Source organism: Rattus norvegicus, chromosome 20 (genome assembly GCF_021556685.1).
Source record: "Rattus norvegicus strain SHRSP/BbbUtx chromosome 20, alternate assembly SHRSP_T2T, whole genome shotgun sequence".
NCBI lineage: Eukaryota > Metazoa > Chordata > Mammalia > Rodentia > Muridae > Rattus > Rattus norvegicus.
In genome coordinates this window covers 23,795,160-23,813,411 of record NC_141553.1, presented here as the reverse complement: position 1 = coordinate 23,813,411, position 18,252 = coordinate 23,795,160, and the positions used below count along the sequence as shown (strand labels likewise).

At 40.1% G+C, this 18,252-nt stretch overlaps 1 long non-coding RNA gene across 1 annotated transcript; it reads right to left on the bottom strand.

The window, feature by feature from the left end:
* Positions 1-14,365: 14,365 nt before the first annotated feature.
* LOC134483803 (uncharacterized) lies at positions 14,366-16,081 on the bottom strand. The gene is made up of 3 exons (XR_015645201.1): positions 15,717-16,081; positions 15,206-15,322; positions 14,366-15,076 (listed from the first exon to the last, which is right to left on the bottom strand). It is a non-coding gene; the product is annotated as an uncharacterized LOC134483803 (long non-coding RNA).
* Positions 16,082-18,252: the final 2,171 nt, after the last annotated feature.

The following is an 18,252-nucleotide window of genomic DNA, read 5'->3' as shown; positions in this document are numbered from 1 at the left end:
TCATATAAAAGTCATTACTTAGAAAATATTAGCAAACACTTAAAAATATATATATATACATATATATATATATATATATATATATATATATATATATATATATATATATATGAGTCTGACACCCCCATGATACATTTTAGGCTGACGACATTACATAACTCCTCTGTGAAACTAGATATGTTCCTTGGTTTAGATATTTGCAGAGTTGTGACTGCTTCCTACTTAGGACAATTAATGTCCAGGCAGTGAAAAGATTTCATCATAGCATATGTTTCTCAACCTATATCTGTCAAATGTGACATATAGTAAAAAGTCAGCATTTCCCTCTTCAATATGCAGCAGGATGCATTGGAAATTTTAAAACTATCCCTGTATTCATTGTTTAAAAGAAATATTCTAGAAATTCTGCAAAGAATCCTGTAGCTTTACTATTTCCTGTTATTTCTATATAACAACCACTGCTCCCTGAACTGCCACAACTCATTGAATTCCGACCGTGCACTGACTGTTGTCATTATCCATTTCTTTCCTTTCCTTTTCGTATCTGTTGGATGGCAAACTGAAAACACAGATGTCCAAGGGCATTGAACATTTCATCTTCTGAGATCCTACTTAAGTCTTGAATTGTATTGCTAACCATGTTTAAATGTATCAACTTCATTCGATTGGGGGCCTCATTAATTCATAATTACACAGTCTTCTTTCTCATGTGTTTCTTGAGAAACTAAAGGCACTGTTCTTTTTAAGAGCAACACACACGTTTGTCAGCCAGTAAAATTCAGAACAAAAACAATGAAAAAATCATATAAACTCGTGTGTGTGTTAAACAGATCAATAGAATAACAGATGAAAGAATTTTTTTAAAAAATTTTACCCTCTGAACTATAAGAGAATTCCTCAATTTCTATGACCTTAAATTATATTATATAATAATGGGCTTTTTATTTTCTGAGAAATATATATATATATATATTTCATAATAACCTTGCTGCTATGTGTTTTCATCTAAACGTTCCTTTTGCTCAAAATCTACCTACTCTCATTGTTTATATCAATCCGACATCCTAGTTATTTTGGAAAATAAGGGGTTGGGTTAATTTTTGAGCAAATTTTCTAGCCACAGTTATTAAAAGATACATGAACATAAATGTAAGAAATGACCAATGTATTGAGATGGGTAAACATTGACATTGAATCCAGGTTGTTTTATTTTCTTACTTAAATGCCAGTGTATACTCTTTCAAGGCCAGAAGACAATGACCAAAACATTTGTTGAAAGGCTGCTCTCCTGGGAATTAAACTGTTTTTGCTGGACAAAATAAAAATACATGCAAAAGAAAAAAAATACCCACTCCGTTGTGTCTCCTCCAATCAGACTCACAATCTTCATAGCCCTTGTGTACTTATTTTAACATTATTTCCCCATTATTTCACTTTATTTATATGCTAGTGTTATGAGTCAAAATAATTTTCCATGGAACACAACTGTATGGATGCCAACATATTTAATGCAGGTAGAGCAGAAACTGAGAACTCAGCACCTGAGGCCTCTCTGATGAGGGAGAAACAGGAATTTCTGTAAAAATTTGGTGCCCTTGGGTCATAATTTGCAAGCCTATGCGTGGAGAAAATCAAATTAGTTCCAAAAAGACGGTATAATTACTTGTGCAGTATTTTAAATATTTTTTGTGTATAGCCAATTAATTTCAGGTGATTATATGGTTGAAATGAAATATCAGGTCCCTTTAAGCATGGGCTTACATTGCTACTGAGAGATAATTGTGCTATTATATGAATTAATTAGCTATATGTGGCTATGGCTGACAGAAGTATTATCAGGTATAATTTCTTGCTTTTTGAATGCATAAAGAAGGAAATTTAAAGTCAGGAGTGATGGGTATTTCTGCTTGAAGTACATGTTCTCAGGTATCTAAATAACATTAAAAGTCAAGAATTGGTTTTGAGAGATACATTAATGTGCAGAGCATGCACTTCAATGGAACTGAAAAGCTCTGATTGATTCACAATCATGATAAATATAGATTATAGAACCAGAGACCAGATATCATCCCCTTATTTATTTTAGGGTTAAAATAGTGGATGATGAATCCACAAAAAATATTTATGACAGAAAAGTCATTTACAGAAAACTAACTCTAAAATTCAATATGAATTTTTAAATTTTACAAGAAATGCCTTAAAAACTAGACACAAGCCACCTTGATAGGTATCTATTAATATTATTTTTAATGCTATTTGAAACTAACAACATATAAAGGGAGAAGTCTGATAGCATCTCCATGGCCTGATGGATGACCCACAACCATGTGTACATGAGTAGTACTAATCTGACACAGTGGGTTAAAATAAAAATAAACAAATGAATAAAAGTAAATAAACAAATAGAGATTATGAAAGAAGAACCTGGTTTGGGAGAAATAGATGTTGTGGGGAGTTTTTGTAAGAGCTGGGGGTAAAGAATGAGGCTTGGACACATTGTATTCATGTATGACATTTCCAAAGAAAAATTAAGGCCACAAATGATGACATTCATTGTCAGGTGCTACATAAAGCCACCTTAAAAACTGAGTGCTAATATCTCTGTGATCAAGGGAAACTGACATATCAATACACTGCTGATCAGGAGTAAAGAAAAGTAGAGTAGCATCTTTTATAAATGCATGCCCTGTAACTCAGAACTCTGCCTCGAAGATTGGTGTGGGAAGAGACTGTCCTACTCTGGCTGTCTACATCACTCCTCCTTTCCTCTCTCCAGATCTTCATCTTTAACTGCCCTTTCCTTTCTAAGACATATCAGACATCTCAATATTCTCTTCTTCCTTCTCTTCATCCTCTTCATCTTCCTCCTCCTCTTCATCCTCCTCCTTTTCTTCATCCTCCTCCTCCTCCTCTTCTTCTTCTCCTTCTCTTCCTCCTCCTATTTCTAATTCTTCTAATTCTTCTAATAATTGTTTTAATTCTTCTTCTAATTCTTCTTATCCTTCTCTTCATCCTCTTTTCCTCCTCTTCATCATTCTTCTTTTTCTTCTTCATCTTCTTTTTAAATTGTTTTATTTATTTAAATTCCAAATGTTACCTCCCCTTTTCCGATCCCCTTCCAAGAGTTCTTCATGAGGGTGCTTTATGGAGAACTAAACTATCTTCCAGACTTTCACATCGTCTCTGGAGATCCAACTCCTCCCTCTCTCCCTATGCCAGCAAGTCAAGCACTTCACCAGCTGAGACATCTACCCAGACTGCCTTTTATAACTTACATTAAAGACGTGGGTCCACATTCCTTTTCTAAGGTAAATGGGCATTTACATAGTCCCTTTAATGAAATGAAATGAAATAAAAATAAAATGGGAGACTTCAAGAATGTGTGTTGGGTCTTCTTTATTTTACCCTTTAAAGCTGAATGTTTGATACTTCGTTGAAATCCAATATTTTTACTTCTCATTATTATCATTAATATTTTCTTAAATTTCTCCTAAGCCTAAGAAACAAACCAGTTTACATTATGTTACTCAGCAGGTACAGTATATACATCCTTCTGAATAACCTGATCTCACAGTGAGGGCATGAAAGTGAAAGCTTCTGTGTGTTAAGCGTTTGGATTGGCTTTGTTCTTCCTGCTAGAGACACACCTATGTTTTCAAAGTCCCAGGAGGCTCAGTGACTTATGCTTTTGCATTGCAGTTCTCAGTTAACAGAGTTATAGACTACCCACACTTCCCGCTTTCTCGGCTCTGAAAGAGTCTCTGGCCTTGCCACAGTTATGTGCAAAGTGTTCATTTCCATGTCCTGCTTATAAGATAGAAGGGCAATAGACAATTGAAAATTTTCTGAAGGGATCAAGTCAGAATAAAAGCCATTAAAGCGAGAAATGAAAAAAATTGACTTCTCTAATTAATTATAGCCACTGACATCTTAGAAGGTCCTTTTATACCAGACTGACTCCAAATGCAAAGAAATCCATCTGTATCTGTCTCTCAAGTGCTGGAAAGAAAGGCTTGTGACACATTTATATTTTAAAAAAATAAATGTTCTAGTCAAGTACTCCTAAAATCTGTACCTTTCTTTCTTAGAATTTTTCACAATTTTTCAATTAGCTCTTGGCTGCCTGTTTTAATATGGCATTGCTAATTTGTCTTTCTTGGTATTTGAAGCATTATTATTAGTTTTTAGTTGTCCAATCTAATCGTGAGATGGAATTATACCACAGGAGAGAGGATAAAGTGAGTATGGAAGCAAGAGCATGCAATCTCTGCCCTCAACAGGTTCACATGCTTCTTCTGACTTATCAGAACTGCTTATGAGAGGGGTTCTTAATTTAATTAAAAGATTTGTGTTAATTAACTTCCAACCACTGATCCTGAATAATAAGTATCAAGAATGCAGACTCATATTGAAATTGTTCAGATCCATGTTAAATCATCTCAAGATCTGTGTATTTGTAGTTTTTTCTACATTATCAGATTCCTTTCAATGGTTCGCTATGATAGAAATCATAATCCAAGATGAATTGTCCTCATAACTATTTAAATTTGCTGTGCTGGAAATGACTGATGAAAAATGCTAACACGGAGTCCAGCATATTTGACATGTCACGATAGACTGACAAAGAAGTTTGCTGACCACCTCTCATTATTTATTTTTTTGAACTACATCATATATAGTATCCAGATATTACTGTACTGTGTGATGTCATAATAGCTATCGATTTGGGGGAGAAAGCAAAACGTGTTCTCAAATTTTAATCTCAGCATTTACATCTGATAATGTAAATTTGAAGGGTTGAGACAGGAACTTCTTATTTATATGCTAATTTATTCATTTTTAAACAATCACTGGACATCTGTTAGGTACCAGATAATATTTCCATCACTGGAGATTTTAAAAAGATGAATACATTATTACCCTTGGGTAGGTAACAGGTTATCAAGGGAGGAGAGCTTTGAAGGGAATAGTGTGATTTATAACTGACACAGGAATTTATTAATGATAAAGAGAATGACAAAGGTTGAATGGGGGAGGTGATATTACTTAGTTGAAGAGGAAGAGTGTCAGCAGAGGTTGCAGAGATGGTCATACTTGGATAGGATCCTAAAAACCCTGAGCAAGCTTCCCCCATCAATCTTGTCCTGAGCAGTAGGACACAGTCGAGCCATTTCAGATTAAATGCAGAAAGACCCGTGACTCCACAACAATGACTGATCTAGACATAGGAGTCCACAGAGGAAATCCAAAAGTGTTCCTTTTCTTCTGAAATACACCAGACAAGAACCATAGTAGGAGTTTTATAAAGAGCCAAAGCAGACAAACAAGAGATGTATTGTCAGGACCATCACGTTCTGATATTCTGTTCATCTACTGAAAGGGTTTGTAAAGTTAAAGGATTTTTTTTGGTACCACTAAAAAGTGAGGAAAGTTATCTATATACAAAACAGATATTTTAGTTCTATAAACATTTATCATAAATATTTACTAGATTCTAGTAAAAATAGAAAATGCTATCTTAACCTTTGTGGAACTGAATCAACTATTATCAGGATCACAATAATTTGCTTACCATATGGAGGCACAAATACATCATTTTGAATGCAATGTTTTATGTTCATTCACTTAACAGAAAAACACATATTACTTAAAATTGTGTGGAGTACTTAGATCTCTTTCTCATTTGAACACTCAAAATATGAATCCCTCGACAGTGCTGAGCAGCCCTGGGTCGTCACTTTCTTCAAAACAGAAACAGGAAATCTAAGCTTATGACTTGCACAAACAGTATGTTGTATCAGCACTAAACAGAAGGACATAGAGAATATGGGATGAGGCATGTGTTTCATAATACATAATTTACACAGAGATAAGTATCTGCAGACGCAGTTCTAACACAGATTTGATCCAGAGAATGGTTTCTTGGTAAAGAACATGAAGCAGGGTTAGGTAGCATACTGGAAATACCAGCAACAAGAAGGCAGAAACAGAGTGACTTTGGTGGTAGGAAGTCTGCCTGAGTTACATCATGTGTTTCAGACTAGCATGAACTAGAGAAAGAACCTTTGTCTGAAGAGAAAAAGAAGAAATTAACAGGGAAATTATGTATAATGTAAATTTTGGCTCTCTATTTAATATGTATGGAAATTTGACACTCCAATCTATTTCAATGAAGTGGACTGTAAAGGTTTTATAACTACCCTTTGTGTAACTTCTTACTGTTCTCTGCCACTAAGTTTTAGATTTTCCTAAAGGGAGACAGTGATGCTATTTTATTCTGCTTGACATTTGGGATTTTTTTCAAAGGGTCACAAAGGTCTACACGATCTCAGGTACCTGGTCTCAGATAACAAAGCTATGACAGTCTTTGTAATGAATGGCCTTGCTCACCTTAGATATCCTCAAATAAACGATGAATATGGACATGCCATACCTTCCATAAATGGTAAATCAAAATGCACTAGGCAAGCAAATCTAAAACACAAAACTCTAAAGTTAGAGGATGACATAGCAGAGAATGTCAAAAACATGTCATAGGATACCTTCTTAGATCAAATATCAAACTTACAACTACAAAGAAGTAAGTGTGCTCCCATAACATTGAAAACCTCTCTATGAAGGACAGGCTCAGGAAAAGGAGGAGACGGTAAACAGAGCAGGGGAAAAATACTAAGAAAAAAGGACTATAATCATAAATACATAAACAACACCAAAGGCCACCTGAATTAAAAATGGCTGGTACTATGCACCTCAGCAAGGAAGATAGACATGTGGTATAATAGCACTCGTCAACGGAAAACTACGAGTTAAATCTGCTTCTGTCCACACAAAAACCTGTACATGGAATTTTGCAGCAGCTCCATGCATTAAGTCTTAAATGTTCCTTTATTCAGCATCTGACTGGATACCTAGGTGGAGCCCTCTCGAGCTAACAGTGTTAGTCCTTGTTGTGGACATTTTACAGTATATTATTTTATCTTGCTCTTAGAAGCCACCGATATAAAAATAGTTGATAAATCCCTCTTCTGTGCTCTATTTTTGCTAGACACTTCCAACAAATGTTCTACTGTCCGAGAGAACAAATTTACAACGTCACTTTCTTTCCACCCTCGTCTCTGACTATCTATCTTCACGACAATTGGTGCCAGTGCTTTTATTAATAGGGTTGGTATCTGTTCTGTGATGTCATGAAAGTGTCCTAGTGTGCCTATATGACATTTAGGAAACTTTGTGCACATAAAATTTCAAAAATAATTGAATTTTTGAATTTTAATTATGTGTATGGGGGACAGTATATGCCCCTGAGGGAAAATACCAATCAATAGAATCTAGAAATGCTGTGTCCCTCAGAGCTGAGGTTACTGGCCAATGTGAGCCACCTGAAATGGGTTTTGGGGAACCAAGCTTTGGTTGTCTGGAGGAATAGTGCCTTAATTAGAGTTTCTTTTTTTTTTAATCTTTATTAACTTGAATATTTCTTTTTTTTCCATCTTTATTAACTTGGGTATTTCTTATTTACATTTTGAATGTTATTCCCTTTCCCGGTTTCCGGGCCAACATCCCCCTAACCCCCTCCCCCTTCTAAATAGGTGTTCCCCTCCCCATCCTTCTCCCATTACCGCCCTCCCCCAACAATCACGTTCACTGGGGGTTCAGTCTTGGCAGGACCAAGGGCTTCCCCTTCCACTGGTGCTCTTACTAGGATATTCACTGCTACCTATGAGGTTGGAGTCCAGGGTCAGTCCATGTATAGTCTTTGGGGAGTGGCTTAGTCCCTGGAAGCTCTGGTTGCTTGGCATTGTTGGTCATATGGGGTCTCAAGCCCCTTCAAGCTCTTTCAGTCCTTTCTAAGATTCCTTCAACGGGGTACCGTTCTCAGTTCAGTGGTTTAATGATGGCATTCACCTATGTATTTGCTGTATTCTGGCTGTGTCTCTCAGGAGAGTTTCTATTGCTGCAATGAAATACTACGACCAAAAAGCAAGTTGTCTTCTGCTTCCGTATCTTTGAAGGAAGTCAGTACAGGAACTCAAACAGGGCAGAAACCTGGAGGCAGACGCTGATACTGAAGCCACGAAGGGTGCTGCTTACTGACTTACTCCCCACAGCTTGCTCAATCTGGTTTCTTAAGAAGCCAGGACCATCAGCCCAAAGGTGGGCACCACCCACAATGTGCTGGATCTTCCCCTCTCAGTTGATAAAATGTTCTTTAGGCTTGTGCACAGCCTGATCTTATAAAGGCATTTTCTTACTTGAGGTTCCCTGCTCCCAAAAGACTTTAGCTTGTGTTATGATGTAAAACTATTTAGCACAAACAGTAAATACAGTTTACAGTTGGAGCCATTTCTCCAACACCCCACATGGACATTTATCATTATTATTATTATTATTATTATTATTATTATTATTATTATTATTATTGTATATTTATTTTACATCCTGCTCACTGCTGCCCTCTGGGCCACCCCCTCCCACAATCCTTCCCCCATTTCCCCTCATCTTTTCCTCCGAGCATTTGGGAGCCCCTTTGGATGTCCCCCCACCCTGGCACATCAAGTCTCTGTGAGTCTAAGGGTACCCTCTCCCACTGAGGCCAGACAAGGCAGCCCAACCAGAACAACATATCCCATGGACAGGCAACAGCTTTTGGGATGGACCCTGCTCTAGTTGTTCAGGGCCCACGTGAAAGCCAAGCTCCACATCTGTTACAAATGGGCAGACGGGCCCAGGTCCATCCCCGTATATATTCTTAAACTGAAGAGCCCCCTAGAAGGCTCCACTTTCACTTCACGCTGCACATTACAAATCTTGCATGAGTTCCACAGCCTGCAGCATGAAGGCAGTTTTCATTCACTGTTTATTCAGAGAAGTTCTAACCATATTTAATATTTTGAATTGTAAATAGATGGTGTTATTCTTGCATATACTTTGTTCCCTGGGGCTTGTCATCCCCCTGTCGCTGATGATGTAGAAGAACGACAAAGCCTTCTCATAGTGGGGATATGTCCTGACCCATGTGCTTCTCTATTCTTCAGCCCCCTAGACTTTTGAGTAATTTGCTCTTCTGGGAGTTGTTTTTATTATAAGCCTGAAGCCCAGCTCTGGCACTCTGATTTTACCCTGTCTCTCCTAAGTGAAGGGACAAAAAAACAATCAGCACTCCCCTAGGTGCAAGTCCTGGAGCTGAGCTTAGCAACGGCTCTCAGCCCGGCCCCCCAAACTACCTGCACAGCCAGAGCTCCCTCCAGCACAGCTGTCTCCTGTCCTTGGAGAAAGCAGAAAATTAATGTCCTGGAGGTGATAAGACCTTCACGCTTAAGCTATGGGAAAGAGACAACCGAGAGTTCCCAACAGTCCAAAGGAGGCATAACAGCTGTGGCCAGCTTATAACAATAGGAAAGAGTGACCTGGTCACCAGTAACAGGATGCGTTATTCCTTCCCTGGTTAAAGAGGTCTTTTTCCAGATGGACGGACCCTCCTTGCTATCTAAACAAACATTATCAGTTTGAGATAGCATTCCTTTACCCCTTACCCAATCATGTAACACAAATACTCAAAAGCCCCAGCTTGGACATTTCCCCTATGTAAACCCCTAAGCCCCTAGACCCAAGCCTCACATTCCTAACCTGTCACACAGGGAGTGTCCTGGGTTTGAACTGGAATAAAAGGACTCCCGTGTGCTTACATTGGAGTTGTGGACCCTGGTGATCTCCTGGGTTCTGTCAAACTGAGCATAGCATTCAGCTCACTGTATCCTGAATCTCATGGTATCTTCCTCTTTTGTTCTCTATACATCACTCCTAAAAATGCTGCTACTTTTTCTGACTAAGATCTAGTTTCTTTTAGTTTTGGTTCTGTATTGTAATATTTCCTTTTTGTTACTGAGTTCAATACTGTCCATTTCTAATGCTTTGGTTTTCACTTTTCCCTGTCACTCAAAAGTGAACAGATGGATTGTATTGCCCCTGTTAGTTAATGCGGTTTTTCCCAGAGACAAGGGAATAAAACTTGAAGGTACTTGTCAGACCTTGAAAGGTAGCCTGGTTCCTGGTTGAGATAAGACTCCAAACCCCTGTGACCCTGAAGGGAGTCACTTGACTCCCTGGCACCAGTCCCCTGTCACTAACTACAGCCCTCGATAGATTTGTGGCCAGCAGCCACTTATATAAGGGCAACACCCCAAACCTCTCCACAGGTAGAGGACATGGCCTGTGGTCACATATGCTCAAGACAGATCTCCAGTCCAACGAGGTACCTAAAGGCCTGGAGGCTTAGCCAATAAACTTTCCTTCACAGACACTCCTCCCTATAAAAGGTATTTGATCTTAGGCCCACCCTGAGAAGTAGGGTATGGTTTTACTCATTCACTTTCTGCCATGACCATAAATGGCTGAAAACGATGCACTGCCTCTTCTCATTGGGATCTGCCATGGGGGGCCATGGAGAAGGCCTTCGCCTATAGAGCCACAGTCTAGTCTCCCTTAGAAGGCTTCTCTGAGCTCCTAACCAAGATGGCCACCACCACCAAACCAAGCCCACCACTGCAAGCCTAGCATTCTCTCTCCAAAGCCAGAGCTCCCTCTTTTACCCCAACTGCCCTGGGCTAGATCCAGTCCTCGGGCCCCTACTCCAGTGTCAGCTCTTTCGAAGCATCCAATGGTACCTGGGTGCCAAAGAGAGCCTCAGAACCAGATGTCCCAGGCCTGGCTGCAGACCCAGGTACTCCTCAGCCAGTTCCAGTGGTCTGTGCCTCAGAATGTGCATACCCAGAGCCCTGTCCTGGGGCTTCCCTAAAGCCCTCCGCAGCTACAGTGTGGGCTAAGTGCAGTAAACTTCCAGCAACCTGACTCCCAGAATGACTGAGCCCTGTGGTGGGGCAGACATGGGACCCACAACCCTACAGGTATCTTCTCCAATATGATCCAAAGCATTCACTGAACATCTAAAGAACATTGAACCCTTACATGGGTTTACATAGGCTAAGCATATATATTATCACCAAACTAATCCTAGACTCCATTTAGTTTTTGATTCAGATTAGAAAGGCATAAGTTTGCTATTGTGTTCAAAGCAGTGTAGGAGGTTCAGAATGTGCAAAGGCCCCGTGGTTGACCGATCTCTCCATTCATTGTAGCTGTTTCCTGCACCTTGTGTGCCAAAGCATCCTCACTTTGCCTGGGCATCTCCTGGGCAATGTGGTACTCCACTCTTTCTTCCCCACTGTCTCACTTTAACAGTTATAACATGTGTCATCTACTGCTCATACCACCCCACATATTCGCTTGTTATTTATTGGTTTATTCTTATTTATCATTCAAGAATCAGTTAGAAAGGGAGAAAAAGAAAAATGTCCAATCTTTAGCCATGATTTATGTAAGTATCTTTAAAGTTAATTTTAATATTCTTGTTTTGAATAAAAATCTGTGAGTGTACATAAATCTCACTTATGTTCATGATTTTCTATTATAAGAAACAACCTTCCTTTTATTAACGATACTTGCTTCCTAAAAGTTTTCATACCAAAGTACCTTAATTTTAAAGTGTCATTTGAAATTTAATGAGTATAACTTTTAAGTAGAGTTCACTTGGTATTCAATTTACTTTAAACCAAAACGTTTCTACATTGTTTGAGCTGGGATCAGAAGAACTGGGGGGGGGGGGGCAGAGCCGGAGCCCACAAAGTTGTCCCGGAAATCCCGATCTAAATTTCACTATTCAGTACACTATCTTATATACAACTTTTCAGCCAATAAGGGTGTGGTTGTGCAATCCAGGGCCAAACCTGGCAGAGCACATGCTCAGTCCGGTTGGATCTAATTTGCATATGGTGACTCTGTAGGGAGGGGGCAGGAGCAATTGCCCAAGGGTATTACCATTGAGATGGAGGAAAGTGTCCATCGCCCGGGGCAGAGTCAGTTTAGATCTCGGGCAGTGTACAGCTGGATCAGGAGTCCTCCAGCAGATGTAGGAGGGGGTGCACTTTTTCTTTGACCAGATTCACTCAGACACCCCCACACTACATAACACCTTTGAACTGATACATTTCACTTTGAGATTAAGGTGCAATATTTAAAAAAAAAATCATACCATGCTAAAAATCACTTCAAACTGTTTTTCCAGAAGGATCGACACTACCTTAAGGCAGGACATGTAATTGCAGAGTTTGTGTTTGCTCTCATTGCCACTGAGTTCATAGATCAGATTGATAGACTGCCAAACATTAATTAGTTATTACATAAACACACATAGCCTCTGTATTTCTCCCTTCAACAAAGGCAGGTCGAACACGTCACCACAAAGTGAGTCTAATTTAGCTGTGCATAGCCTATAATTTGTTATGGAGATGTTATAAACGATTTTGGGTAATGAATTTCTCATCTAACTAATCAAGTTTATTTTCTAAACTCCGAAGAAGTCATTAATTTGCCTTGTTATGATAATCTATCTGAATGGGGCTTTTCAGAACTCCCTAAATGGCCACTAATGACTTTGAATATAAAACCCATCTCATGTTTCATGCATTCTTACTTCTACTTGCATTAATCATTACAGATTCACTGGAGCAGTGATATTTTTCAACACAAATCAGCAGCTGAACATAACTGTAGAAACAGGGAGTTTTCCCAGAGGAGAGCTTAAGTAAAGGGATCCTCCCTCTCCGAGAGAAGCTTGATACAAGAATCAGTGAGGGGGCCTGTCCTTTCATGAAGCTTTGAATTCTTGACAGGAAGTGTTAAAGATAGAAGAGATGTGGACAGTGATAGCACAGACTACTAAATGACATGTTAATTATTCAGAGTGTATTAACACTTTGAAAAATATTTTGTACTCGAGCTCCTGAGAAATGAAAAGAAATTATTTACATATAAGTATATATAATAGATATATACATAAATACACATATATATACATATATACACATGTACATTACATATACAAATGCATACACAGACACATATATCTATTTACATATGTATATGTGTATATATTGTACTGTATATATGTTATATATAATATGTGCATATGTGGTATATGTATATTGTATATGTATGTGATTGTGTATATGTCACACACACACATTTATTATTAGATTCAGAAGTTGGTAACAAATCCATTGACTGAAACTCTCACACTTTCATCTCATCTTTATGGGGAAACTATGTTAGAGTAGTGCTGTAGTGTAAGACACTGCCAGGAACAGAGAAGTTTGGAGAAATGAAAAATATCTGTAGGAGCCCACAGCCACACTGTTCTGTACTATAGCTCATTGTCCCTTAGGACTTAGACAAAATAAGTAGTGTTCGAGCCCACCTCTCCCAGTAGGGATTTACTTACTTCTAGTTTGCTTGTGTGCTTGCTTATTGTTATTTTTTCCTTTTTTTCTGCTTTTTCCTTATATTTAAAATAGATTCTTTTCTCACACTATACATCCTGATTATACTTCCCCCATCTCTCTACTCCTCCCAATTTCTTCACATTTCTCCTCCCCTCCAGACCGAATCCTTTCCTATCGCTCACTAGCAAAGAAGAGGCTTCTAAGAGATAATACCAACCATGACTAAACTATAATGAAAAGCAAACGCCATCACAGTGAGTCTGGGCAGGGCAACCCAGCAGAAGGACAGAGCTCCAGGAGCAGGCACAGTAACTGGAGACCCACTTGACCACACACTCAGGAGCCCCCATAAAAATGCTCAGCTAACGCTGTAATGTACACACTGAGGATCTGGTACAGACCTGCCTAGGCCGCCCTGGGCTTGCTCCTCCAGTCTCTGTGAGTTCACATGAGCCTTGCTCTGTTCATTGTTTCAGGTCGTCTTGTTTCCTTCTCTCCTCCATGCTGTCTCTTACACTCTTCCTGCCTCCTCTGGGTTCCCTGAGCTCTGAGGAGGGGGATTTGGTGACGACATCCTATTTAGATTCTGTCCCACATGTGTTATTTATGTTAGCCATTCTGACAGGCGAAAGATGCCATCTCAAAGTAGTTTTGAATTAAGCTTCCCTGAAGGCTAAGGATGTTGACATTTTCTCTAAGTGTTCTTCCACCATTTGCGTTTACTGTACTGGGAATTCTCCGATTATAACTCTACCCCATATTTTAATTGATCCCTGTTTGTTTATTTTTGATAGGGTGTCCTGTAGCCCAAACAGTCCTAATGCACTATTCAGCTGAGGCTAGCCTTGGACCCTGGTTTCTCCTTCCTCAACCTTACAAATCCTGAGACGAATTCCGATGCCTTACTCAATAGAGTTTAAAAAAACAATAAAATTTTCTTGGGAAAGTGCTTTACATAAGGAAAACAAACAGCTCAGGAAAGCACAGCAAACCAGATTCTCTGTGTAAAGAAAGTATCAAAAGGCAGATGATGGCATCTCATTTATTTATTGAGGGATTTTTCATTAGTTAGATACAGGACATGTGGGACCTTGCTGCCAGACAAGCATAGGGATGGGAAAGTTGAAGGAGCTTAAACCTTGGGGATCTCAGAATTGAGAACAGGAGCAGAGCCATTCCCTACCTGCCTCTCCCTGCTCTGGAAAGTGTAATCACATGTTGTGGGTTGCCCTGGTGTTTTTTATATTATGATGTTAACTCTGCTTCCTTAAGAAGGGTTGCCCTGGGAGGAGTAGATCACTCAGGTGATTTCACATAAATCTTCTCCCCATTTTAACTCCTTAAACAAAGGCTAGAGCCTGTGATTGGGCAGTGGAAGGGAAAGGTGGGGCTGGAGGTTTTACAGACTGGGGGAAGAGAGGAAGGAAGAGGAAGAAAGATGAGGAAGAGGAGGTGGGAGGAAGAAGGAGAAACTTCTAGTAGCAAGGGATCTCACAGCTGGTGAAGAGAGAGAGTAGTGCAGTGGTAAATCTGCCCAATCTATGCGTGTGGCATATAAATATTGTAACTAAGTTGTGTTTTATGCCTGGGTTTATTGGGATTGGAGATTTACTGCAACACCATGACACCCCAATGAGGATCATAGCACTGGGTCATGTAGCCTAAACACCTGGAGTTCTTCTCCATGCTAATGAGGTGTCTAGATAGCCGCCGAGCGTTCAGCCAATGAGCTTCCCTTCCTGGAAAAAAAAAAGTATAATCACTGGTTCACTAAAAATAAAGTGTAAGCATTCACATCCACCATCAAAAAAAAAAAAAGGATGAACAAGGATCCTGCAGAGGAAGGCCTTTGTTTTAGAGACACTTGCCTAAAACTCCTGTGGAAGGCCTTCTCTCTTCTAGTCCCTTGGGTGTTCGCAGAACTTACTCCAAGTCAGACTGGATTCGGACTCTGCCTTTTGCCTCTCTGCCTGGCAGGAAGACGCCTGAAGGGAAAGGTAGACTCAGGCAGGAAGACACCAGGAAGGAAAGGTAGACCCATGGATGCCCGGTTTCGACTCCCTATTTCAGTGCTATACCCACGGTGTTGCAAGCCCAGGTACCCAGAGAGAAAACCAAAAACCATCCTGGACTCTCTGGTTCCCGCTTTGCCCTGCCTTCTGGGGAATGGGGTTGGGAAGCTATCAGCGGCCCTCTGGGCAACCCCCAACAGAGAACCAGGGCACAGCATGATGAGTAAGTTCTTGTCTGTGAACACTGGAGGTGGGCATACCTTTGTAAGGCTCCAGATACAGAACTACAACCACCAGGAAACCTTATGATTATGGAATGGTGTGGCTGTGTCCCATTCCAATGGGAGTCAGAAAAGCATGTACTCACCCCAGCTAAGGTGACACCTCAGTGACACACTGAAGGATCATTTTCAGGGGAAAGTAGCTTGGTAAAGCCAAGTTTAAGTAAGGTAATTCTCAGGAGGATGGGATGCTTCTGGGATGAGGAGGGTAGGATGGTTTGAAGGATTAGTGGTAGGAACGTGGGACACTTCTGGGATTCTACCATTCTAAAGAAAATCAATCTCTTTCTCCCTCTCCCCAACTCCCTCCTCCCCCTTTCCCCTCCCCCTCTCACTCTCCCCTCCCCCTTCCCTCTTCCCCTTCTTCTCTTCCTCTCCCCTTCCCCTCCTTTCCCCCTCTCTCCTTCTCCCTGTCTGTCTCTCCCTCTCCCATTCCCTGCCACTCTCCCTCTCCACCTCCACCTCCACCTCCCTCTCCCTCTCTCCTAGCAACCATAACTATTTACACATCATAAAGGAGTGGGTTCTCCCACTTCCATGAGCAATCCTTAGGGGATCCCTTATTGTGCAAGTCTCCTGGAGGTCATCAGAGTAGCCTGCGATGAAATGTACAACAGACACTCCTGGACAAATGTAATTGTGTAAGAGTGACTTTCTCAGTATTTTCACAAAATAGGTCTACTCAGCTTTCAAACTACTGCTCATGAATAGCAAACCACCAGAGAAACAAAGGAGCGATGATGCTTTTGTTGGTGGCACTGGTGGTTCTGTTTGTTCTGTGTTGCTTTGTTTGTTTTATGGTTTGAGAAAGGGTCTCCTTGTTTAGCTATGACTATAGCTGACCTGGAACTCATGAAGATCAGCATTCCCAAGGGATCTCCAAAAGAGATCCTTATTTTTCGAGAAAGCAGGGCAAAATCAGCCCTCTTAATGAAGTCTCGAAGAACATACCAGGTTATGCTCAACTAGGAAATTTTTTCTTCCTGCAAAGCTGATTACTAGGTTCCAATGATATCTCACAGCCTCGATTGCCTGTACTCTGCACATTCTTTTAATTGCTCCAGGTTTGTAAAATATTGTATTATCTTTCAATGTGTCTATCACCATTAATCTTCTATTTTTAATTTGCTTGGGATTCTTCCAATTTGCTCTAATCTCATTTTAATTTAAGAAACACATTTGAAGTATTTCAACTAGATGTTATCAGAATTTTAATTAAAATTCTATTAAGCTGTAACTAGACTTTGAAGAATTATTACCTTTGTACAAATTCTTTGTTTACCAGAGCATAGTATGCTATTTCATTTATTAGAAATTCACATTCAGAAATATTTTATTTATGGAGTTCTTCTTCTTTGCTGTCAGATATCTTGATTTTTTTTATAATTTTTATTAAGGCTGTGAATAGAATATGTCTTCCTACTATTCTATTTTCTCTTATTTTGTGAGAAATAAGCAAACTGTTATTTTTACATATTTCACTTGCCATTCAGAAGATAACCAGATATATTATTTCTAATAATTATTAGTTTCAGCACCCGGAACTGGATACATATGATGCTTGAAAAAAAAAGATGATTTCGCCATTCTAATTTTTCTGTTTGCTATTTCTTTAGTTTCTTACTACTATAAGAGTCCATGATTCATGAGGAATGATAGTCCAGCTACAAACTACACAACAGCAAAGAGCGTTTATTCTGCAGAGAACCTGCGTGCAGGGGTCCACCATACGTCAGGATGGAAGACAGATGTAGACTTTGCAGGGTCGATTTAATGCCTGTTAGGGTGGGAGTAGGAAACTTTTACCTTCCTTTGGTTGGCTCTATCTCCAGGGGTGTGGGTGCCTTCATGATTGGTTAAGGCTCTGGGGATTTTGTGGACTCTTGCTGGTTAACTGTAACTCAAACTAGTTGTGGGGCAACTTCTACAGCTCCTGATTGGCTGCCCATGAGGTTGGCTCAGGCTAGGTGGTAGGGCAGCTTTCTGACTGGCTGCAGGTGAGGGGTGTTTTGTTTTTCTTCTGGAATTAACTTGTTTTGGACTTTTCCAGGTCTGGGAACCAGAAACTTAGGCCTAGTTTCCCAAACTTCCAGTTTGCAGCCCGTCATGGAGTCAGCCTGGCTCTGGCTGACCAACTCAGTCTTCTCACTACTAGAATCTTTTGATGAGAATATGCAGTAATAGTGTTAGACGGCATACTTCTCATACTCTCAAAATTACTAATTATTATTTTGTTGCGGTTTGAATGAGAAATCTCTCTCACGGACTCTTGTGTTTGCACATCTGGTCCTCAGTAGGTGGTGCTGTTTGGACGGATATCGTCAGAACCCTTAGGAGGGGGAGCCTTGGTGTAGGAAGTAAGTCTGCCACCAGAAGATGGCTTTTGAGATTTTATAGCCAGGTTCCACTTCTAGTTCTCTTTCCTCCTCCTCTTCCCCCTTCTCTTCTTCCTCTTCACCCTCCCCCATCTCCCCTAACCCCCTCCTTTTCCCCTCCCCATTTCTCCCTCTCTCTTTCCTCTCATCTCCCCTCCCCCTCCTTCTTCCTTCTCCACCTCCCTTTCTACTCCCTCACTCTCTAGCTCCCTCCCTTCTTAAGGTTCCTGAATGAAATGTAGTCTCT